This window comes from Aegilops tauschii, chromosome 2, assembly GCF_002575655.3.
Source record: "Aegilops tauschii subsp. strangulata cultivar AL8/78 chromosome 2, Aet v6.0, whole genome shotgun sequence".
NCBI lineage: Eukaryota > Viridiplantae > Streptophyta > Magnoliopsida > Poales > Poaceae > Aegilops > Aegilops tauschii.
In genome coordinates this window covers 412,010,187-412,034,463 of record NC_053036.3, presented here as the reverse complement: position 1 = coordinate 412,034,463, position 24,277 = coordinate 412,010,187, and positions in this window count along the sequence as shown.

Genomic DNA, 24,277 nt, shown 5'->3' with positions numbered 1-24,277 from the left:
TCAAGGCTGAAGCAGCACAAGACAGACATCGTCAGTCTCAAGTGGGATTCTAATAGCATCTCCAATAGATGATGTAAAATAGATGTAAAATTTACATCACCAAAAACCATCTGACTACAACATATGAGGTAAAAACTGTTGACTCTGAACTTAACTGTCGAAACTGAAATTTAGTGTGGAATCTGAATGTTACTGTCCAAACTGAACGCAATGGTAGCAGAGAGGCACTTGACATGTAGTTTGGGGAGGGCCTACACTTCATCTTCAACCTGCACCCCCTTGAGCCGCCAGCCACCACCGGCCTCGCCGCCGGCCCCAGCGCCGCCTCGCCGCCCCGAAACAACTCCCCACCACCGGTCCGCCGCCGCCCCGGCCTGCCCTCTAGGCCCCCAGCCCCCCACCCTGAACCCTAAGATAGGTAGTGGGGTACCTCTCCGGCAAGCCCCCGTCCCCACTGCGGGTGGTTCTTCCTTAACTCCGGCGAGCCCCCCACCCCCTGAAAATCGACTGACCCAAAAGTCGATTTAGTCGACTGAAGTGTAGCTTAATCGGAGCAGACCAGCAGCACGAGCGAGGGGGAGCAGCAGCAGCAGCGTGAGCGAGCGAGAGCCGGAGCAGCAGCAGTAGTTGGGCGAGCGAGCGATCGAGCGAGAGCTAGAGCAGCAGCAGCAGAAGCGCGAGCGAGCGAGAGCCGGAGCAGTAGCAGCAGATCCGGCTGGTATGGACGCTGCCACCGAAGGGGCCTCGCACTGGGGGCGAGCCGCCATGGAGATGTCGCCCACGGCGCCGGCTTCAAGGTAGCTGCTCCATGGGGGTGCGGGATGGAGCACCGTCGGCGCTGGGAGGTCGAGTTAAGGAGAAGGTGCGATGCGATGAGTGTACAACCTCTTTGGTGGCGCCGAGTAGGCCTCGGCTTCGTCCGAGGAGTCGGTGAGGATGCTGTGGTTCCGGTGGAGCAGGTTAAGGCGGCGCTGTGGGGATGGAGCAGCCACGATAGATGAGGCGATCGTCGGAGCAGCTCCTTGGAGGTGGAGGACGGGGCGGCTGAACCGGCGGGACGATGAGATGGACGACGGATCTTCATCCGGGGAGGTGGACGAGGGATGTCGAGCTATTGCGGTGGACGACTTCGTCGGGGAAGAGGCTGCGGCTGGGCAGCGGTGAGGTGGCGGATGGAGGAGGGTGGGGTTTCGCGGCTGGAGCGGAGAGGTTATGGCGGCCTGGGATTTCGAATGGCAAAAAGGAGGCGATGGGAGGGGGTGAACCATGACTTAGGGACGCGCTTGTCCAAAATGTAGGGTGTGTTACAAAAGTACCCCCACCGATTTGAACTAGCGGCCCTTTCGGCTCAGGGTTAGAAGGGGGATTGCGCGTGTCGGGATTTGGCAGCTGGAGGGAGTTTTCGCGCGTGTTGTAATTTCGGGATAGCAAGGCACGGGTTGTGAAGGCGCCAGTTTTGGGAGCACGATATCTGAATTTTCGGGATATAACAAGGCGCGGGTTGAATTTTAGGGACAAGCCTAACGTGTAATATTGTACTTGGACGTACCAAATCAATTCGCACTTCCCTCAACCAAAAAGAAAACGAAAAAAATAAAACTATTCACACCACACAAAGATAGAGTCTTGCCCCGTTTTACTATAAAAATGCTATTCAAAGCTACTCCCTCCTTCCATCTATATAGGGCCTAATGCGTTTTTCGATGCTAACTTTGACCAAATATTAGAGCAATAATATATGACATGCAACTTACACAAAGCATACCGTTAAATTCATCTGTGAAAGGTTCATTCAATGATATAATTTTCACATTGTGCATGTCATGTATTATTAATCTTGTCAATAGTCAAAGGCGGTCTTAAAAAACGCATTACGCCTTATATAGATGGAAGAATGAGGGAGTATGAATCCATGTTATGTCCAATTAATTTTTTTCGCTTGCTGTATGATGCATGTAACCTACTCATACCAACATTTTAGTGCATTCTAAATGTCTATAATACCGCTGCAATTCGAACTGAATTTGAATTCGTTTCTCTATTTCAATAAGAATCTACAATCATGATTGTTGCCAACTTCAACCATCATTCATGTATTACCTTAATAACACACCACATGATTACTAGAGAGATAGATATGAACTATGTGTACTACATGAACTCGAATTCTATTTTTTAATACACTTGATGTTGATTCCAAATAATAGTACATTTGATGTACTAACTATATATTCATAATCTAAACCATGTTCCATACGTACACCATGTTTATCACACATAGTATAGTGCCCCGCCACCTACATTATGACAAGTATTTAGACCTGAGCTGCAAAAGCCACACATTAGCCCAAATTATGATCAATGTTCTATATATTATACCTAGTACTAGCAAGGTGCCCATGCGTTCCACAGAACATGAACATGATCAAGGGAGGCCTAATTTGCAAATATGGAGAGGGTTGTGGGTATCTTTTTTCAAAATTGCCATAGTTTCCTTCCTATCCATCAGATATAAATCGGACGGCCTATATTGCAGGATGGCAGGCACACCATCATCAACAACTCCGTTCTTATAAGAGTAGAGATAAAATATATTATATGTAGTATAACATGTTCATAACCACACCATGTGTATCACCGTTATATATATTCACACATGCGTCGGTTTAAAACACTATGATAAATTCTTCAAATATCCGAATTCGCTTTTTATAATGAAGTATGATCTCTATTCGTCTTTTACACCCACACAATCCTCTTACTTTGTAGCTAGCGCTAACTTTCTCTTGTGCATGCACACGCCCGCATCCCTCTCACCCTCCCTCAGCATTCTCTAGCTCCATCGCGCAAATTCATCTTTTCACTTTAGGTCATTCACCCACGGTGTGTGTAGGCCCCCCCAGCTCCTTTTTTACGGCACACATCAATCGATATGCCTCTCTAGCCAGGTGTGCCTAGCACAAACACAAGCTTCCCCTCTTCTCTTATCACCGTCCATGCCTCACTCCCACCACTCTTTTCATCGATCTCGTACTCGCACACTCCTTCCCCCTCGATATAGTATGACTCTCGCACCACCTCCTAGATGCATCCCTCTCTCTCTCTATCCTTCTCCCCGTGCCTCATTTGCTTCTAACACACACATGCATGTATACCGATCGATCTCCCAACATATACCTAGGTCGACTTTAACTATCCCTCCCATCGATCGACGTACCTCACAAGTTATGTCTCTCCTTTCTCTGACCAAGGACGATTGATCTTCCTATGTAGTTATGTCTTCTTACCACAGCCATATCGTCCCCCTCATCATTCGTGCATGCCTCCTGACCCGTCTCTCACACGCACGTGCACAGACAGGCAGCCATCCCCTCTCTTATTGATATTGCAGGCGTGCCCTCCGGTTGTCTAGCAAGCCTATCCCACTATTTGTTAGAATCAACTCCACTACCACCCCCTCCAACACTCTAGCTCTATCTCTCTCCCAACCTTATTCCTCTCCTACACATATGCATGGATGCCGATCGATCTCCCTTAATACATGAGGTAGATCGATCTCCTTTAATACATGAGGTAGGCCTCTCTCCTCCTCCACACATATACCAGCCATTGTACCTCTATAGTTAATTAGGCCTCCATCCCCCCCCACACCACACACCGATAGTTGAGCGCTGTAGGTAGGTATCCATGCCACAGAGACAAACTGCACCTGTCCCCTCTCACGTTCTAGTAGGCCAGCCACTCTATATCTTTGACGTGGGCACACACAAATTCGATGGCACTCTTTATCGATCGCGTGCGCGCACACACACACGTCATCCCTCTCTTCGATTCTATGGACACCTCAAGCCGATCATACCTCCACTCTCTTCTCGTGGATCGCCCCCTCTATATATATGATATATCCAGGACTCTATTTCACACACATTGCATATGTTACATTTTTTGATTGACCCCCCAAAAAAAAAACTCTCACGAACCACACACTATATCTCTCTACGTTTGTATCTCTCTCACACAACCCCACGTAGGTGGTGTACGTATACAAGAAGAGAATAGGTGCACCGTGCACGTACTCACGCTTCGTGCCCAGCCACACCCGCGCGGGTACACGGTGGAGCTCATTTCTATACGAAATGGCAGCCCACATGCTAATTTGAACGCGTGTGGCAGTTGTTTACCTACGGGGGTCGTGTACCACGTGTGCACGAAACAAAGTTCTACTTGATGCATTGGCGCGTTATTTTTAAATAAAGTTATATCGCTCAATGGCACGTACACAGAATATAAAACGATTTTTATGGAGAAAAAGGTAGTCCGCTCCACTATATACAATGGAGCCTGCCTGCCTGGTTTGTCTCTCTTCAGAGTATCTCAGACAAGGCTGCGGTGGCCTCTCTCTCTCTCTCTCTCTCTCACCGTTGGTCACTGATCCGGCCGCATCCCGTCCGCCGGCGGAAAGGGAGGACATGCATCGTTTCTCCGTTCGACGGCGCCGAGGCAGCACGTCCCGATCTGCGGTACACGCCGTTCTCTCTAACCAAGCTCCGACACGGTAGGGCCTACGCCACCTGCTCGCTGCTGCAGTATTGTGACACCCAAGTTTTTATTGGATTTTTCAAAAGGTTTTATTTGACTTGAAGGGAGTGATTTAAAATTTTTCTTCAAGAGAACTCTCCCTCTCATATATTTTCTTTATGGCAAAAATTTTATTTGGATTCACCCAAGATCTGCCTTTGACATTGGAGGTTCTTGCTTTCCTTTGGACTCAAGACAAAATGGTTTTTCATTTGGGAAAATAACTTTTGTAAATCTTTTGGATTATGCACTATGGCTTTTGGAAAGTCTTTTGCCACTTTCAACAATTCCTCTTTGCCATGGCCCAAGTGCAAATGATCTATCCTAACTCATCCCTCACCTTTGGATCATGATTTGCATCAAAATCCAGCAAGTTGAACCTCCCCATGTATTTATTTCCATTCAAATATTTTCTGCCTTCTATTCTACCTCTTGGAGTTTTGCAAAGGAACTCCATTTTCTGTTTGGACTTTTACCACCAAACTTCTTTCCCCTCCTAGTCCTTTGAACCCTCAACCTGGAACCATGAAGATCCACTGGTCTCCAGTTCAAAAATTTCAAACTACATCAGCTGCAAGTTTGGACCAGATTTGCCAAATTTGGTGAAATTCATTCAAAACTCTCTCCAAAAATTCCAAGTAAATTCATGCAGCCCCTGGGTGCTTTGAGTGATCATCTCACCAAGTTACAGCTCCAGAAAAATTTATCTCTTTACCAAAACCTACTGTCGAACACCTGCAGTGCATGGTCATTGTCAAGTTCAGAAGTTTCAGAGATTCAGTTCAGTGGCTACTGTCGTTTTCTTCAGAACATGACATCGATCTCACCAGTGTCATCGCGTCGCCTTGCTCCTCGTCCTCGCCCTCTCGTTCCTGCACCGCACGAGTGCCTGGCATCTTGCGGGCGTCGGCGACGAGCAACAGAAGGTGCGCCGCCCCGTGACCGACGCCGGCGGTGGCTTTGCGGACGCCAGCGGGAGACACGGCGCCGCCGACTCCACCCAGCACCGCCCAAACCACCGGAGCCCGCCGCGTGGCCGTCCACTCCCCCGAATGCGCTGCCGCTCTCGTCGTGAACCCCAGGGCGCGGAGCGCGCTCTCTGCCGCCGTTGAGCCCGTGCGGTCACCTCACCGTGGACAGACGCCATTACGCCAAGACCAGCCCCGTTTAGCTGCAAAACGAGTCCCGTAACATCCTCTGATGCTTCTCGACCGCTCAAACCCCCTGCCAACCCACTGCTCCACCGTAATCGCTCGCCGGAGGTTCTCCGTTCACGGCCACCCCGTCGAGCTGCCTATAAATAGGGGCCCCGAGCTTCAACTCGAGCACCCACCAGCCCTACACTTCCCCTAGAGCACGCCTAGCCTCTGGAAGAGCCCCGAGGAGGTCTCCTTCCTCGACTCCGGCCGCCGCGACCCGCCACGGGATCCAGCCCGATTCGCCCCCGTGTGTGCTCCTCCGCCTCCATTCTCTTGCCAGTAGCCTCTCCTTGCATCCCTCGTTCTGACCCGCGCCTCAATTCGTACTTTGCAGCCCTCCACCGGAGTTCCCCAACCTCACCCGAACCGCCGTCCGCCGGAGATAGTGTCGCCGTCGACGTGGTGCTCCCCGTTGGACGAGTCCACCACCCACCGACGCGGAAGAAGACACTGAAGCTCTTGGTACCCTCCGTTTCTCCTAACTCGCCGTGGTTCGACGCCGGCGTCCACCGCCGTCTTCGGGCGCCGGCGAGCTTTCAAACCTGACATGCGGGCCCCGCGTGTCAGCCTCTGTTTTATTTCCCCGAATCGTTTTCTGTTGGCGCCTTCGGGCAAAATACGTCTTCTCTCTTGCGCTTGCGCATTTCCAAACGAACTGTTTTCTGTTTTCTCAGTTAAAACCCTGGAACTTTTCTGTTTCATTACAGAAAGGTCCCTGGACAGAAACCTTTATAACTTTTTAATGAAAAGGTATTTTTGAGTGATTCTTTTTCTGGCAATCTCCAAATTTTGTCTAGTTTTTTATGGGATTTATTTGAAAAATATTTGGCAAAGTTTCTGTGCATGTGTTGGTTTTCACGTTAGTACCCCGTTTCGTGATTGCCGTAGGTTCCGAGAGAGGGGACGGAGCCGCGAACTTCGCCGAGCTAGACTCCGACTTCTCCGAACCAGGCAAGCATGTTTGAACATTTGATATGGCAGATGTTTTGCATGTTCATGTGAAAGTTTGTGCGTGGCATGTGAGGGTCGATAAATACCTCGTTGCTTGTAAGGCAACGACCCAGTTGTTCCAAAGTTGCGATGACCTCTGATGGGAGGTGGCCTAGTCATGTGGTGACATGAAGGGCAGCAAGGTGGTACTGTTGTAGCATGCCAGCCTTGCGCCATCCGACTTTCTTCGACGTTAACGTGGTTGGAGCCACGTTATCGATCTTTTCCCGCATGTTCCAAGGTTGCGATGACCTCTGATGAGAGGTGGCCTGATCATGTGGTGACATGAAGGGCAGCAAGGTGGTACTGTTGTAGCATGCCAGCCTTGTGTCATCCGACTTTTCCGACGTTAACATGGTTGGAGCCGTGTTATCGTCCCTTCCCCTTTCCGTGCTACCACATGTCTCATTGCCAGGATACGGTTTAGTAAGTTGGTAACCTCTTTCTGTGTACACACCAAATAGAGAGGCCGGGATGATGGTACCTTGGCCCAGGATTAAAGCCAGTCATTCGGTCAGGGGGCATGGGTGTTTCCGGTTGGGACCGAGAGGGGGGGCACCCCCTTATAGCGCGCGTATAGAAATTTGATCCCATGCTACGCGAGGTTGTAGCCTCCCCGACTCAGGGTTTTTCCTGAATGTTGCCGAGGGTGATCCCTGGCTTCGGATGGTTAAATTGGGTGTGTACTGGTTAGACGTGTTCCTTCCAGAACACCGTAGACGGAACTAGTCCCCGTGACTACTGAAATCCGTTGGCTGTGGATAAGTACAAACTCTGCAGAGTCAATTCTTTCCAATTCATCGTATCCTTGATCAGTAATGTAGACTTTACATCCAAATCTATCCGTGTGAAAATCTTGCCCTCGGTGAACAAGCTCAAGCGGTAAAATCTCAGATTTATTGTTATTCCAGTTGATGGACTAACTTTATTTTGTTGTCTCATGCTTGTGATAATTTATGTCTCCGAGCTATGGTATTAATGAGTTGTGATATAAGCCCTTTTTGTGACGTCGCGCAGATGTCCGACTGTGGCGTGTACTCGTTTCTCACTTTGAATATAAGCCCTTTATGCGATGTCGCTCAGACGTCCGACTGTGGCATGTACTGTCTTTATTTTCTGTTATAAGCCCTTTATGTGGTGTCGCCCCGACGCCCGACTGCGGCATTGTTATTCCGCATTTTCCGCTCGAGGAGTCTTTCAGACACTCGTTTGGCACCAGTATTATTATTCCGCATTTTCCGCTCGAGGAGTCTTTCAGACACTCGTTTGGCACCAGTATTATTATTCCGCATTTTCCGCTCGAGGAGTCTTTCAGACACTCGTTTGGCACCAGTATTATTATTCTGCATTTTCCGCTCGAGGAGTCTTTCAGACACTCGTTTGGCACCAGTATTACTATTCTGCAGTTTCCGCTCGAGGCGTCATTCAGACCCTCGCTTGGCACCCAGTATTTATTATCTCTGTGTCTGATCGCACTGGTTAACTTATTCATGTGCTTCATGTTTGCATTTGTTATACCTTATGTCCGAACTGTCTTGCGAGTACTTTCATAGTACTCACCTGGCTTGTTGATTTGGCCAGATGTTGACGAAGGCGATCTCTTGGATGAAGAGTTTGATAGCGCGTCCGACGCCTAGAGGAGTCCCAGTCAGTCCTGCGCGATCCCGGATATTGGTCACTTGTATCGTTTACGCTTCCGCCACCCGCAATAAGTCTTCTCGAGCCTCACTCCGACGCTCGAAGAGTTGTAGTATTCTGGAATCATGTCACTCGCTTCGCGATGATATCTCCACCACCGTTTTTATCGTGAGTTAGTAGTTTGCCACCCTATCCGCCGTATTGTTTTATCGGCGTGCATGTAATAAATTGTTGGGCAGTCTCTGCTCGACTTTGTATTATATTTAGTACCCATGGTATTTTTCTTCTGTGACCAATGTATTGTCTATCAGTGAGAAGGAATTCTTCCTCGCTGGTCCGTAACAGGGATTGGTTTCTCAATAATTATTTTATTGAAAAACCGGTCGTGACAAGTATGGGCAGATTCCGCCCGCCGCCGCTCACCTAGTTAGATCCCGACGACCTCCAGGTATCCCCTCCGGCCTTGCTCCACTGCCCATCTTCCACGTCGCTGCATGTGGATCTTCCATAGTTCTTTGCCCAAAACATAGCTCGTCCGGCGTACTTTCCATATTGCAATCTCATCCGCACACCGTTTTAGACAAACACAACCGTGTTGTTATCTTCCCTTAGGACAAGGAATATGCTTCTTTTTTGTCGTCGCATGTGTCATCAACTGTTATTGGCCAGTAATTGTTTCCTATCTACTTTTTTGCAAACAGGGCTATTCATTTCACCTCGTTGCTATTACGACCTTTTGGTGAACTGCAGAAATCACTTTTTTCTTAAGAATGTTTTGTGCAGTTCTACCAAAATGTCACACGGGCAACGTCTCTACATTTCAGTGCGACTGCACAAAGGGAGATTGGTTTTGCTCTATCCTCCTCATCCAACTCCGAGCCTAATCTTCTCCAACTAGTTAGTCTTAAGAGAGACTGCAAAGGTGACCGGCTTCTATTTGTGTGTTTATTGTTTCGTCAACAGTCCTCTATTATCGTAATCACCCTTAATATCTTTGGAACTGGGACGCTTAGCTCTATTTTAGTGGAACCGCACAAAATGATCGGAATGTTGCATGCTCCAGACAGCTAATTTTTTTCCCAACATGCCTTGTTGATTTAGACAGAGTTGGGGGGACGTTGCTGCCAATGAAAGCATGGATCAATTTTAATTTAACACCTTCTCACAACTTTGTCTTCAGTTGTGATGTAAATATTAGCTCTGATCTGCTAATAATTGAGATGCATTAGCAAGGAAGTTAGTTTTTTATTGTTTCCGAAAGAGCATCGATGGCAAGACACACGAAACAAAAGCTGAAAGCTCACACCATTGTACAATTTCATGTCGCTGGAAAATTATTTGTATAGTACGTCAATTATGTAAACAAATGTTGGAAGCTTGATAGCATTGCCAGAAGCCTCTTCGGCATCCGGGTCCATGTGCCATGCACAAAATTATACTCCTTCGTTCCTAAATATTTTTCTTTTTACAAATTTCAAATGGGCATATTTTAGAGTTTAGATTCACTCATTTTGCTTCGTATGTGTACTCCCTCCATTCCTAAATATTTGTCTTTCTAGAGATTTCAACAAGTGACTACATATGGAGCAAAATGAGTGAATCTGCACTCTAAAATATGTCTATATACATCTCTATGTAGTAGTCCATTTGAATATCTAAAAAGACAAATATTTGAGTACTCACTCGTTGAAATCTCTAGAAAGACAAATACTTCAGAGTATATTTAAGAACCGAGGGGGTAGTGCACAACCGCATGGGAGACTCAGCCCGGTCGTTGTGCTGCCTTAATAGTGAGTAATGAGCAGTCAAATCATAAGCCCCACCTTTCCCACTGTAAGTTGCTCGGAAGAAGCAACCATCAATATGCTCTTCTTTGAATCCGCTCATACTACTCCATCCGTCACTATTTATAGAGCGCGCCTCAGAAAAAGAAAAAATCTCTGGGACCAAGGCGACTAGCGATCGGCCTGAAAAATAGCATTGGTAGTTATAGCACGATGTCTATTACTAGAGGAAATAATGCGTACACACATGCATGCAGTGCTTCCACCCCGGTACACACATGTATGCACTTACTCCACTCCGTAGTACATCGAGAGAAAATTATGGACTTGATTGCGGTTACCACGCCCTAATTAATTGAGCATTAAACCAAACGCGTCTAAAGTCTCTCTAGTGGTGGAAATGCATTGAGAGAAATGCATCATAATGAAGCGCGCCCTGTAAACTGTGACGGAGGGAGGAGTAGTATGAAGTTGCAAAACCAAGTACGCGTATGGCCAGTCGGTCAACGCACCTCCACTTGGCATATCACTGACATGTGGGACCGGAGTGTGAGCAAACCGATCTCAATTGACGGCAAAATGGCCAACCCGCCGTTCCTTGAGAGAGACAAGGAGCGAGAACACACAGATGGGCTCGCACGGAGGCCAAGATATATTCGAGCATGGTTGATCGATATCATCATTACATGTTGGGCTGCCGTTTTCCGCCCTTCTCCGGAATAAATGTGTACTTTATCAGAGATTAAAAAAAAAGAGTACAGAGTCTCCACCATGCGGTTCTAGTAGTAGTACTACTCGTACTACTAAACCTTGCGCCTGGCTCTTCTCCTCTTCGTGAAGTCGAACAATGATGGTACTCCGCATGTTCGGTACTACAGTGTATGCCTCTGGCAATCTGACACCGAATGAACTGATGCATGTCCACCGCCTGGGCGAGGGTACGTTGCATTAGTCAAAAGGCGTAAGCGAGCTTCACCTTGTCCTGCAAGCTTCTCCTCGTTCTGCGAGTTGACGGGACACACCAAAAAGTAGTGCTAGTCCATACTCCCTCCTTTCCGGTTAATATGGCTTAATCTTTTTTGCGGGTAAATGAGAGAGCTTCATTCATATATAAGCATTCTTAGGACGATCAGCCAAGACACTGGTCACTAGGAAGCGAGGTACCCCGCAAAAAAAGAAGTAGGAATCGAGGTGTTTCATCAAGCCAGCTCTCGGCCACATTCAAAGTGCAGCAAGCACGGTTCGCACAAAGATGCGCCGCAAGGTTTGCTGACCTGTTTACATGCTGAATAACAAAAAAAGAGGAAATATTACCGAGCGCTCCTATTTGTAACAGGATATGAGCCAGAATTAAGCGAGAATTGTGGCGAGTGTTCCATGCAATCAACTTCCATTATCACATGCGAGAACCCTCGAAGAGAACCGAATGTGTTGAAGATTGCTTTATCACATTTTAAAAATATAATAAGAGTGCAGACGCTCCTCCATCCGGTTCCTAGTACTAGTATAGTACATACCGCTATAGACTATAGTAGTAGTAGTACTAGTACTAGTAAACTTTGCGCTTGGCTGTTCGCCACTTCGGGAAGTTGAACAATAATAGTACTAGTATAGTGTATGCTTTTGGCCATCTGACACCGAATTAACTGTTGCACGTCCACCGCCTGAGCGAGGGGGAGCTTGCATTAGTCAAAAGTTTCTCCTTGTCCTGCGAGCCACCGCGCGCAAGCTTCTCCTGTCCTGCAAGCTTCTCCTCGTTCGGCAAGTTGACGGGACACAGCAAAGTAATGCTAGTCCAGACTGCCTCCTCTCCAGTTAATATGGCTTAATTTCAAACGAGATAAATACACTGTCTGTCACTATATATTTGTAAAAATACCGTCAGTGGACTTCATAATATGCTCAGTTCGCTCAATATATACATTTTCCGGTGTTTATACGGTCACTAGCTCACCCTGGCTGAGTATGTGTGTGCATGCACGTGTAGGTTGAGCACTTGAGCGTGACCGTGTGTGTTCCGTCGTGTGCTCGGACATGCATGCATCAGGGCGTCGTGCGTGTTTTCGCGTCCATGTGTACGTGTGACTGTTGCATACACGTAGGGGGAGTACGTGTAGGGGCCACTAAAGGAGCAGTCAAATCACACAGTAAGTTAGTCGGAAGAAGCAATCATCATTTCACTCTTCAATGACACGTACGCAATATAAAATGGTTGATATGGAGAGAAAAAGAAAACCACTATATATACACTAGCAGGAGCCTAAGCTACAAGCCTGCTTGCTTGGGTTGCTCTCTTCACAAGCATAGAACGATGGTGGCCACACCGCTGGTCACATATCTGGCCTGATCCCGCAGCTGGGGGAAGGGAACAATGTTCTGCGTAGACGCGGTCGACATCGGCGAGGGAGAAAATCCACAGCCGGTGCGTCCCAATCGGGGGTCACCGCGGTATGGGCCGATGCCACGTCCCAATCGCCCTTCTAGCTACAGCCCGACGTCCCAGGTAGTCCATCTTCCTTTTGGAGCCGGCTTGCTCCACTGCGGCAGCTCCCCACGTAGCTCCATCTCCATGTCAATCTTTCTCTACTTCTACCGGCTTCTACTTGTGATGAGTTTATGTTTCATGAACTAGTGCCAGTACTATTATTCCAATCACACTTCTTCAATATGTTTGCCATCAGGGATGCTCAGCTCGATTTTAGTGGAACTACACAAAAGCAATGTATGATCCGAGGGTGCCAGCCGTCTTTCCTTCGACAGGTTCTACCTTGCCAGGAAATTTAATCCTGTTTAGGGTTTAGGGTTTGAGTCATAGTGACCCCATCAGTAGTTTTTCTTTCGTACACGCTCTCACAACTTTTGTCTTTAGTTGTGAAGTAAATGTTGGCTATGATCTGTGAATCATTGAGATGCATCAGCATGCGTGCTATTTTTCCTTTGTATTTGAGGGAATGTTGTAACGGGGCAACCTTGGAGTAGGAATGAAAATGGAGTGGAAAGTTTCCGTTTTTCCGGAGAAAAATGGATACGGAGAGAAACCAAAGTTTCGTTTCGTTGGATCGCGCCATCGAGCAAAACCAACGTTTAAATCACGTCTGTCACGTTCGTGTCTCACCCTCCTCCATGGCTCGACCCCACACAGTCGCTCAGCATGCCACTCACCGCAAACCGAGTATATGATAACTTTCCTGCCTGCTTGTCGATGGATCGCGCCATGGAGTACTAGTACTACTGGAAGAGATTGACGAGTTGGGGGAGGACAACTAGCTGTAGCACGGACTCCCTAGAACTTTTTACATGCATGTTGTGGCTGCCTATTGCGACTTTTGAACGCGGAGCAGTTGCATGCACCAGGAAGCGGCGTGGGCGACGCTCTCTCGGCCGGTGCGCCGCTTCAATGCCGGCTCCAGTGAGAGGTCGCGTCCGCTCTGGTTGGGCATGAATGCGGCACTGACCGTTTCAGGCGGGAAGCACGCGCGGGTGATGAAGAGGGTTCGGGTTGGTCAGGAGCGGCCGTGGCAGCGGTCCGGACGCCCGCAAACAAGAGATGTTGTACGTTAATATTGCCACATATATAATTAACAACGTAAATAATGTGCCAGTTGGACAAATATGATTGGAGATGGAGATGGAAATGGAATTTTACGTAAACACGGATATGCATGTCTATGTCTATGTGTGTGTGCGTGACGACCCTCGCGACCTGGAAGCGGGGGCGTGTTTTTGATCGGGTTTTCTTTCTTGGTACGTTAAAAAATGTCCGCCAGTTTTCGTTTCTTTTTTCCGGGAACGCGCATATTCTATTTAAAACCACTGCTATGAAGAGATTGTTTTACTCCATTATAGCCTCTTGTTTCATAGAGTTTCTCGCGTCTCGCTCTCTCACCCTCTCCATATCAAAACAAGATGACAGTGTCCACACTATCTCTCTCCTCACCGGTGGTCACAGATCCGGCCGAACCCCGTCCACTGCGGGAGGTGAGGAGGTGCAGCGTTGACGTTGTCTCCGTCGGCGATGGAGGAAGCCGATGCGCACCGTCCTCTCGGAGCCGGCGCTGGCGCGGATGAAGGTCCTCCGCGCCCTTGTTCGCTGCCGTCGTGTGGGAAGATCCCGCCCGCCCACCTAAGAGACATCTCGCCCACCCGAGGTATAACTTCTTGTACTGGTCCAGCTCCCCAGGTCGCTGCATGTGGGTTTTCTTCTATGCGTTACTCCCCAGCTCCCCATGTATAATAGCTAGGGTTCGTCGGCTGGTCCAACATCACCTATATTATAGAGGAAATGCCACTCGAAAAGTTGTCCTGATTTATGCCTCGGTGGAGGTATACATGTTGTTTCGACAAAAAGTACATGGTGGTTGTGCGGTCATTGTCCATATGCTCCTATTGCCACTGCTAATCTAATACTATCACTGGTTAAATGAAGAAATGCTTTTTTCTCGGGTATCCTGGTTTAGTTCCCATCAAGATAATCATGATGGTTCTGTTTGTTGGTGTACTTTTCATAATTCTTATTGACAATAGAGATGTCGTTGTTAATCTTGTAAAACAAAGTAATAACACTATATCCCTTTTTATATTTCAGGAAACAGCGATGCGTATCTCCATACCCGGGCATGTCTTCCTCAATTTTAGTGGAACTGCACAAAATTGGATGGCAATTGTTGTTCCGCCTCACTGTCCTCTGCCACGTGGTTCTTCCTTCGTCGAGCTTGATTGCTGAGAAGCAACAGACCACAGTGAGGATTTGTCGAACTTCATAGGTGCCTCACCCAAACTTGATGCCAAATGGATGATGCATCACCATGATGACCTATCAATGCTCATGGTTGCGCCTCATGGTTGCGGCGGCTGGTGAAGCTAATCGATTTTCAATGAAAAACAAGCTGTCTTCCTTCAGTGCTCTTTGCTTGTTACCCACAAAGATGATATCCTTCGTCAGTTCACCTTGGTTGCGTTGGAGACGCAGTCGTCTTTCACGTTGGTGCAATTTTATCACACCATTGGCTATGAACCAAATGTTTCCTCGAAGAAGGATCGACGTTGGTACTAAGAGCATAAGTTTTGTATTGATTTCTAAGCCTTCTCACAACTTTGTCTCCAGCTCCCCTGTAATTTTATTTGTCCAGCTATTAACTTTGATTAAAAAATGATGTGGACTAAAAACCCGGATGGACGTAGTAGCCCTCCATTTTTATTTACTCCGCATATTAGATTTGACTGAAGTCAAACTTTGTAAAGTTTGACCAAGTTTAGGCCGAACACAACAAACCATAATTATTAGAGAGGGCAAACTGGACATATTCTCAAACCTTTCCGATAATTGAAATTAAAATTCTTTATTTGTACATACTCTCACACGTTTCCGATAATTTGGCGCATGTGTGGTTGTTCACTTAAGGGAGGCTAGTGTACCGCACGTGAAGGACAAGAAGTGCGACCAGGACGCGTGGATCGTTAGTTCATCGGAAGTACTCCCTTCGGTCCTAAATATTTGTCATTCAAGTGGTTTGAAATGGACTACCACATACAGATGTATATAGATATTTTTGAAGTGTAGATTCACTCATTTTGCTCCGTATGTAGTCATTTGTTGAAATCTCTAGAAAAACAAATGTTTAGGAACAGAGGGAGTAGTAGTTTTCTTCACTGGTACGTTAAATAAAGAGTTTCATTTTGTACTTACACAATTTAAAACGATTGTTATGGAGAGAATAAGAAAACCACTCCACAATATATTAGTCGTATACACGAGTACTATATGGACGCAGCTTCATTGACTTTAGTGCACCTGCCTTTGGGTTTATGACAGGTGGGCCCAAAATGTGGTTGGCCCACCTGTCATACAGCCAAAAGCAGGTGCAGTTAAGGCACCGGAGCTCAGTCCGTACTACAGTATATATATAAGCTGGAGCCTCAGCGCTTGTTCGCTAGGGTTTGCACTCTCCACACTCTCGCCGCACTACATATATATACACGCTGGAGGCTCAGCGTTCCTTTGCTAGGGTTTGCTATATTCATAGTCTCTCACCCTCTTCACCAGATCTAAACAAGATGGCGTTGTGGCCTATGTCTCTCACCCCCCTCATAGCTGGCGAAGGAGGCGTCCGGATCCCGTCGCACCGGGAAGGTGAGGAGGTGCAGCGTTCACTCTATCGCCTTCGGCGAGGGAGGCAATCCACTGCCGGCTGCGCTTTTCTCTTTCACCTAGCGCCTGTGCGGGAGGGCCACCGACCCCTTCTTCCTCGTTGTTGTACATAGTGTGGGCAGATCCGACCTCCCGCCGCACACCTTGCCACATCCCGACGACCCTAAGGTATAAGTTTCTTTGAAACCGTCATTGGTGTAGATGCATGCAGAGCTTTTTCGATTCTGTAGTCGAATCTAGGTCTTGGTTCAAAGAGGAAAGAAGGGTGCGGTGGGGTGGAGCATGAATCTAGGACGTGGTTCAATGAGGAAAGGAGGGAGGGACAGTAGTATAGACTAGCTATCCAGCCGCTTTATTGGTCGAAAAGGGAAAAAGGGGGTAACCCAGTACACACATCTGTAAGGAACCAAACTCTTTGTTGAAAAGGGAAAGAAACTGGGGGGTCGGGTAGTTTGTGCAGGACTAGATTTGCTGCCCTCACATAGGAAAAAGTTTCAAAGAGAACAAATATGGGACCAACGCAGATATGCTGCTTGACTACATACTCTGCATCACCCATCTATATGTGTGGACGCACATGGTGCTGGCATGTCCCATGTCCCATCCACATGATCGTGCAATGTGTTTTGAGATGTTGTGCTACTTGTATTGGTACTGTTTTAAATAAATGTTGAATTGAAGCTATTGTATTGCTCTCTTTTCCCATTAAGTAGGGAACAAAAATGGTACCAACCCGGACATGATGCTTGTTGCTTTGTTACAACAAACTCTGCATCACCCCCTTTATAAGTAGATGGAAGCACATGGTGTTGTTGCGCCCACTCGCCCCTGGAACTATTTATGCTTTTTCTTAATCTAATGCTGATGGTAAAATTAAGCAATGCCACTCTCAGAATTAACTACTGAACTATTTTAAGAGAATTTCTCTGTTAATATGAATCAATGCAACCGTTTTAGAAATGCTACTGTCCTATACTTTGTTTTCCATCAAGATAAGGTAGATGCTTCTTTTAGTGGCCGCATGTTTCATCCTCCTTTATTGGCAGTAATTGTTTCCTTTTTTGCCTCTGTTAAATCAGGGATATCTATTCAACTTGTTGCTATAGCAAACTTAAATGTCACACCTACTTTCCTCAGAATTAACTACTGAATCTTAGTTCAAAACTGCAACACTTGTTAGGGATCGGCGGGAGTACCATTTCTGTTAGGGATCGGCCGGAGTACATGTTTAAGAAATGTATTGTTCAGATAATGTCTCTGTTATTATATATCAGTTACAGTGTTTTACAAATGGTACTATCCTGCTTTGTAGTTCTTTCTACATGTTTAACCAAGGTATTGTTAAGATAATGTCTCTGTTAAAATGAATCAGTCGCATTGTTTTAGGAATGATACTTTTCTGCTTTGTCATTCTTTATACATGTTGAAACAAGGCATTGTTAAGATAATGTCTCAGTTAATATGAATGAATCACACTGATTGAGAATTGCTACTCTCCTGCTTTGTTTCCCATTAAGATAAGATAGATCAGTAGATGTTTTTCTTCTGGGAGTAAAAGTCATCAACCGTTATTTCTCAGTAATTGTTTCCCTTATACCTGTTGTTGCTTACAGGGATATCAAAATTAAAGCTCGGTTTTATTCCGACTTTGATTTTAGTTGAACTGCACAAAAGGAGCCAATGTGTCTAAGGCAAACTGCTGCATTAGTGGGTCCAGTTGGTCTTACCACTTTGTAGAAAGAAGCAGTCACTGTTTGCGCTACATTACACAAGGAATGATCGAGAAGCTTTACAGAGTATTAGTAGACGTTGGTGACATGACTAGTCTGCAGAGAGCATAGGAAACTCTACAACACGTGGAGTGCACTGGGCAAAAAGTGCCCAAACAAGTACAGGAAGCCAGGACAGGACTCCAAATCTGTCAATGTCATTCTAAGCGACAATGATGGGGCATCTGGTTATGGTAATCTCTTTACCGTACTTTTAGTTTGTTAGTCCACCGATTGGTGGGTTGACACTGGGGCCAATATTCATGTGTGTGATGCTGTGTCTTTGTTTTCTTGCAGCATATAAATACGATATCCATAGGGATGCTCAGCTTGATTTTAGTGGAACTGCACAAAATGTCTAGATGGTTTGTGTCCTCCATAATACTTCATCATGCACAATACATCGAATGGTTCTCTAATCATTCGTCATCACCTTGAGCCACCGGACTATATGTTTGAATGGTGTTGCCAGCGTCGGCCATTAAGAAGGGTAAGAAGAAAGACAAAAAGAGAGATGGCTGCTTTACTTGTGGTTCGGAGGAACACTGGGCAAACAAGTGCCCAAACAAGTACCAAGAAGCCAGGACATGACTCCAAGTCTGTCAATAGCACTCTGAGCAACAATGATGGGGCATCTGGGTATGGTAATCTGTTTACTGTACTTTCAGTTTGTTAGTCCACCGATTGGTGGGTTGACACTTGGGCCAATATTCATGTGTGTGCTGATGTGTCTTTGTTTTCTGGCAGCATATAAATACGAAATCCACAGGGATGCTCAGCTTGATTTTAGTGGAACTGCACAAAATGTTTAGATGGTTCGTGTCCTCCATAATACTTCATCATGCACAATACATCGAATGGTTCTCTAATCATTCATCGTCACCTTGAGCCACCGGACTATCAGATGACAAACTGATGACAAACCTTGCCCGTTCCACAATCATAGGCATTACATATTTTGAATGGGAAAAGCTTGTCAAAGTTGACATTAGTTTAATATATTGGAATTGGAAAACCTTGTCAATTTTTGCTCATTGATGTTAGCCAGAAGACATGCATTTGATATTTTTGAGTGGGACGCCCTTTGCTGTGAGCAACGTCGATCGTTTTTTCCTATTCCTGTCTTCAGTTCAGAAGTAAATATTTACTCTACTGAGATGCATAGTCACATGAATGTTGACTTATGTAAGATATTTTAAGAGTTTGTTCTGAATATTTTCTATGCAATGCCAGGCCTTGTGTTTGATTGCAAAGTTGAGTTTGGAATGTTGTGGCATGCGGCATCACGAGCTGTTCACCGTGCCTCCTGAGAATAATGCTTCGTATTGTTTTGCATGTCGATCTAATGCTAGTGATTTCCTTGTTAGGAAGATCATCCTCTTCTGTTGCTTTCGTGCTTAAGAAGTTCATCGTCTTATGTTTCATTCATAGCCTATACAACAAGTCGGGTAGGTTAGACGTGAAACCATATGATCTTCCGACCAACTCATCATCTTAGGCCGTGATTGGATTGTCGTTTTCCAACCAAAACCGCTTGTGAAACTGATGCTTGTAAATAAAAGCAGATGGTCTCGGGCGAAGCGCTTGGTTGGTAGATTTCGACTAGTAAAATATACACTGGTCTCTCAAATTACACGTGTAACCCGCCAGTTTTACTTACAGACCTCGGGCCCTCGTTTTCATTACGCCTGTATTTTACGCGTTGTTTCCGATGACGAGTAAATTACACTTGTATCTTAATACATGTGTGAAATAAATCAGAGCTCCCAAGCGCGGCCTTACCGTTTCATGCCGTCTCAGTCTCTCGAAGGTGCTCATAGGTGTCCGATGATCTTGGCTTCCTGAATGAGCAGCGGGCGCTGTATCAGACCATCCGTAGGGCACGCGAGGCCCTCTCCGTCGTCCTTCGAGTTGTTGCGCTCGCCGTGGCGCTGAGCATTGTTAACATGGTCAATGAACATGAGGATTCAGGAGATGACTTTATTTTGACTGGATGACAGTAGGGACCCACTAGGGCCATAGCCGTACGTACGCAAGTGCCTCCTTATTATGTACAACTATTTTTTTGCTTCCTCCTGGTTTCCTGACATCATGGTCCCACACCATTGTCAACCTATGTAGTCAATATAAACGAGAGAATTGCACAGGGTGCGGCCGACAGCTGGGACCAAGCAGCTCGAGCAGTATTTGTGTTTTTGAGGTGTGAGCACTGCAGAGTTTTTCATGGCGATGTTTTCATTGTTGTTCAGAGGAGAGCAGGGTATTAACTGGGCGGGCTGTGGCCCATCTAGCCCAGGACAGATATCCAGCCCAGATATTAATTTTTTTCAAGATGAAAATGGCTAGCCCAGGTATACATTTTTTTGAGGAATACCCAGGCAAGGTCAACTTGTTATTCTCCGCCCCGCTGGGCTGCAAATCTTTCCTAGGAGGGATGCATTAGGCTAAACAGGAAAATGGGCTTTAAAAATAATAAATGGGATATAATTATAAAAACTAGGCAGTAACTATAAAAAATGCACCGAGGGCTAAACACGAAATTAATTTATAAAATATTATTTATGGATTTTGAAAATCTTAATTTTTAATTGTTGCGCGCACAATGTTTCGTTAGATTTTTACGTAATACGTACAAATTTATATTTAATCTGACTAGAAATTTCGGGATAAAAATATTTCGGATCTCATCAAAATGTGGGAAATTTTATTGAATTCTGTCTTGAACGGTTGGTTGAAATTATTAATCGTTGTCCTAGCTAGAAAATGGGCTGTACTTTTAACAAACTGTAAATGGGCCGTAGTAAATTCCATTAGAATTCAAAAATGGGTTGTACATTCTTACAAATCGCAAATGGGCTATAATTTCTCTGCCACACACTTGTGGGCCTACTAAGTTGACGCGTCCTCTAAAAAAAGAAGTTGACGCATATGCAAGGCTTTGTGAACTTATTATAGTCAACACACGGTTCTAGCAGCAGTGACCATTGGATGTCCATCTAACGGATGTCGTGCTTCTTCTTCAATCTCGGATATTCTAGCTTCACCCGCCCAAAAAATGATTCCCCCCTGACATCTGGGGCGCACCGTTTCGGAAGCTGACCTGTGGGCCTACTAAGTTGACGCGTACCAAGGGCTTTGCCAACTTAGTCAATATAAACGATTCTAGCTGCAGTGACCGTACGATGTCACTCCAACGGCCGTAATGCTTCTTAAACCTCTGGTCTTCTTGCTCCGGCTGCCCAAAGCAGCGCCGGTCGTGCTGCCTGCTCCTGCCTCCCGTGGTCGGCTGTGCTGCCGCGGAGGCCTCAACGCCCCCTACTACTCCCACCGCTGGCCAGACCATCCCTCCACTCACCCACACCCCCTGTTATTCTGCGGCGACGGCAGCCTCACACCGCAGCCGAACCAGTGAACCCTCGCACTCCTCTCCGCGCGGGCTTCCACTGCCGCGTCTTCCCTGGCTCCACGTCGTCCCCTTCCTAGGCCTCGCCGTCGTCCACCGCCCTGGTGCTCTCGGCGCGGCGTGGTCAACGTGGTCAAGGAACGGCTTCCATCGGACATGGACTGTACGTGGAGAGGCTGACAGCTGGGTCCACGGCCGCAGCAAGGAAGTGCCTCCTTCTTACGCGGAAAATAATGATTCCTCCACCTGACAGCAGGGACCCACCGGACGGGCAACGGTATTTCGCGAAAAATGTTTCCCCCCTGACTGCTGGGACCTACCAGCTACATCTTCGCACGCAAGGAAGTGCGTCCGGGCAAAAAAAAACGATTCGCCCCCCGGATTGCTGGGACCCACCAGCTACATCTTCGAACGCAAGGAAGTGCGTCCGGGCAAAAAAAACGATTTGCCCCCCTGACTGCTGGGACCCACCAGCTACATCTTCGCACGCAAGGAAGTGCCTGATGGTCCGGACCCACCTGGTCGAAGCGTACGTAGCGTTGTCATTCTGGTCGCGAACGTGTACATACATACTGGTCGATCGGTCTGTCTGCAGGCTACAGCGATGAACCGTGGCCGTGCAAGGAAGGGCACATGTGGTAGTAGAGGCACGCACGTGTGGTAGTAGAGGCGCGCACGTGTGGTAGTAGAGGCGCGCACGTAGCATGTACATGTACGTACAACGGCCATGTTGCAAGAAAATAAATACGACCACGTACGTACATACGGGCGGGGTCTCGAACGCCTACTCGCGCATATGTACGGCCAGGGCTCGTGTACATGGCTGGGTTGGAACAGAGAAACTGCGTCGTCGTCGTCGTGTTCATGGGGATGCAACAAAATGCGTCGTGTTCATCGGGAGGCAACGGAACGCGTGGGAGCCAACCGGCTTGGACGGAACAGCCGATGGAAACGAGGCCTGGCGTACCGCAGAACAAAGGAAACGGCCTTGTGTTCGACTGGCCACGGTCAAAACGGGATCCTGTTCATCGGGAGGGGTCTGGCGTACCGCAAAACGGAGGAAACAGGCCTCCTACGGTCAAAACGGGGGTCCTGTTGATCGGGAGGGGTGTGGCGTATCGCAAAACGGAGGAAACGGACTTGTGTTGGAGCGCTACGGTCGAAACGGGGTCCTGTTCATCGGGAGGGGTGTGGCGTACCGCAAAACGGGACTCCACAGTATACTGTTCATCTCCACCGTCGACCCCCTCCAGCCTCCACGGGCTACTGTTCATCCACCGTTGTCCTCCTCCAGCCCCCACCTGCGACTGTTCATCCACGGGCTCCTGTTCATCCAGCCTCCACCGCGCGCTACTCCACCGGCTACTGTTCAACCAGCCCTCTCCACGGGCTCATGTTCAACCACCCCTCCACGGCTACTGTTCATCCAGCCCTCCACGGGGTGGTCCTGTTCATCCAGCCCTCCACGGGGTCCTATTCATCCAGCCCCAACCGGCTCGATCGATCGGGGTCCTGTTCATCAGAGGCAACACCATTGGGTCCTGTTCATCCACCCCCATCGGGAACTGTTCATCCAAACCCCCCCAGCAACGCTCACTGTTCATCCAGAGGCAGCATCGATCGGCTTCAGCTAGCAGAAGTAGCGAAGGAATCGCTCGATCGGGTTCAGTTAGCAGCCATCGATCCATCGCTCGGGTTCAGTAACGCGTAGCCTGCAGTGCAATCGCTCGGGTTCAGTTAGAGCCCAACGCCTCGCACCCACGCGCATGCATGTACGAGATAAACGCGCATCGCTCGACCCCGACCACCCACCGTAACCGGGAACACCCCGATATTTTCCTCGCCCTTGCTTCTACCATGGTTTTTCCGTCATGGACGGCCCAAAGAATGTCATGCAGCTGTGTCTCCAGCCCGCCCAGGACGAAAAGCCCATTTTCTGTCATGATTTTTTGTCATAGAAGTAGGAGCCCACCACATCTATGATGATACCGGGTTTTGTCACAATTATCGTCATAGAAGTGTCATAAGTATGACATAAATTTTTTTCGTTCGGCCCAAAATGTCACGGATGTGTCTTTTTCTTGTAGTGCAAGCGGAAACCTAGTGAGGGTGTCGGCCACGACCTGACTAACCACGCAAGTCTCTAGTCCAGGTTTATCGCCTATTCGTGTTCCATCCGGAAGGAGATCCGGCCGGGGTGTCGCTCACGGCCCCAAACGATGTGTACAGGGTTCCCAAGCCCACCAAACGGGCGACACTTGGTACACCCGGCCACGGTGCCTAGTATGTCCCAAGCCCACCTGTACCGGGTGCCACTTGGTAGACTACTAACACAACCTACAAACACTAGAAACTAGTTGCAACTCCTGGACAGAGATCAAGGCGATTAATAAGTCGAGAGGGGCACTTAAGGATTCCAATGCGTGGTAGTAGCTATTCATGGATCACAAACACAGAACTCAGTTCCTGAGGACGGTTTCAATGAGACAACCCACCATGTACTCCTACATGGCCTCTCACCGCAACCTTTACAAAATCGTGTTCACACACACTTAGCTCTCAACACTAGGACATGTTCACAACATTCCAATTCACCCCCGATGAATCAGACCTGACTCAAATCTAAGCAGTAGCAGGCATGACAAACAAGCATGAATGAGTAGGCACAACATGGCTCGAACAACTCCTACTCACGCTAGTGGGTTTCAACTATTTACTGTGGCAAAGACAGGTCATGCAGAGGAAAGGGGTTCAACTACCGCAGCATG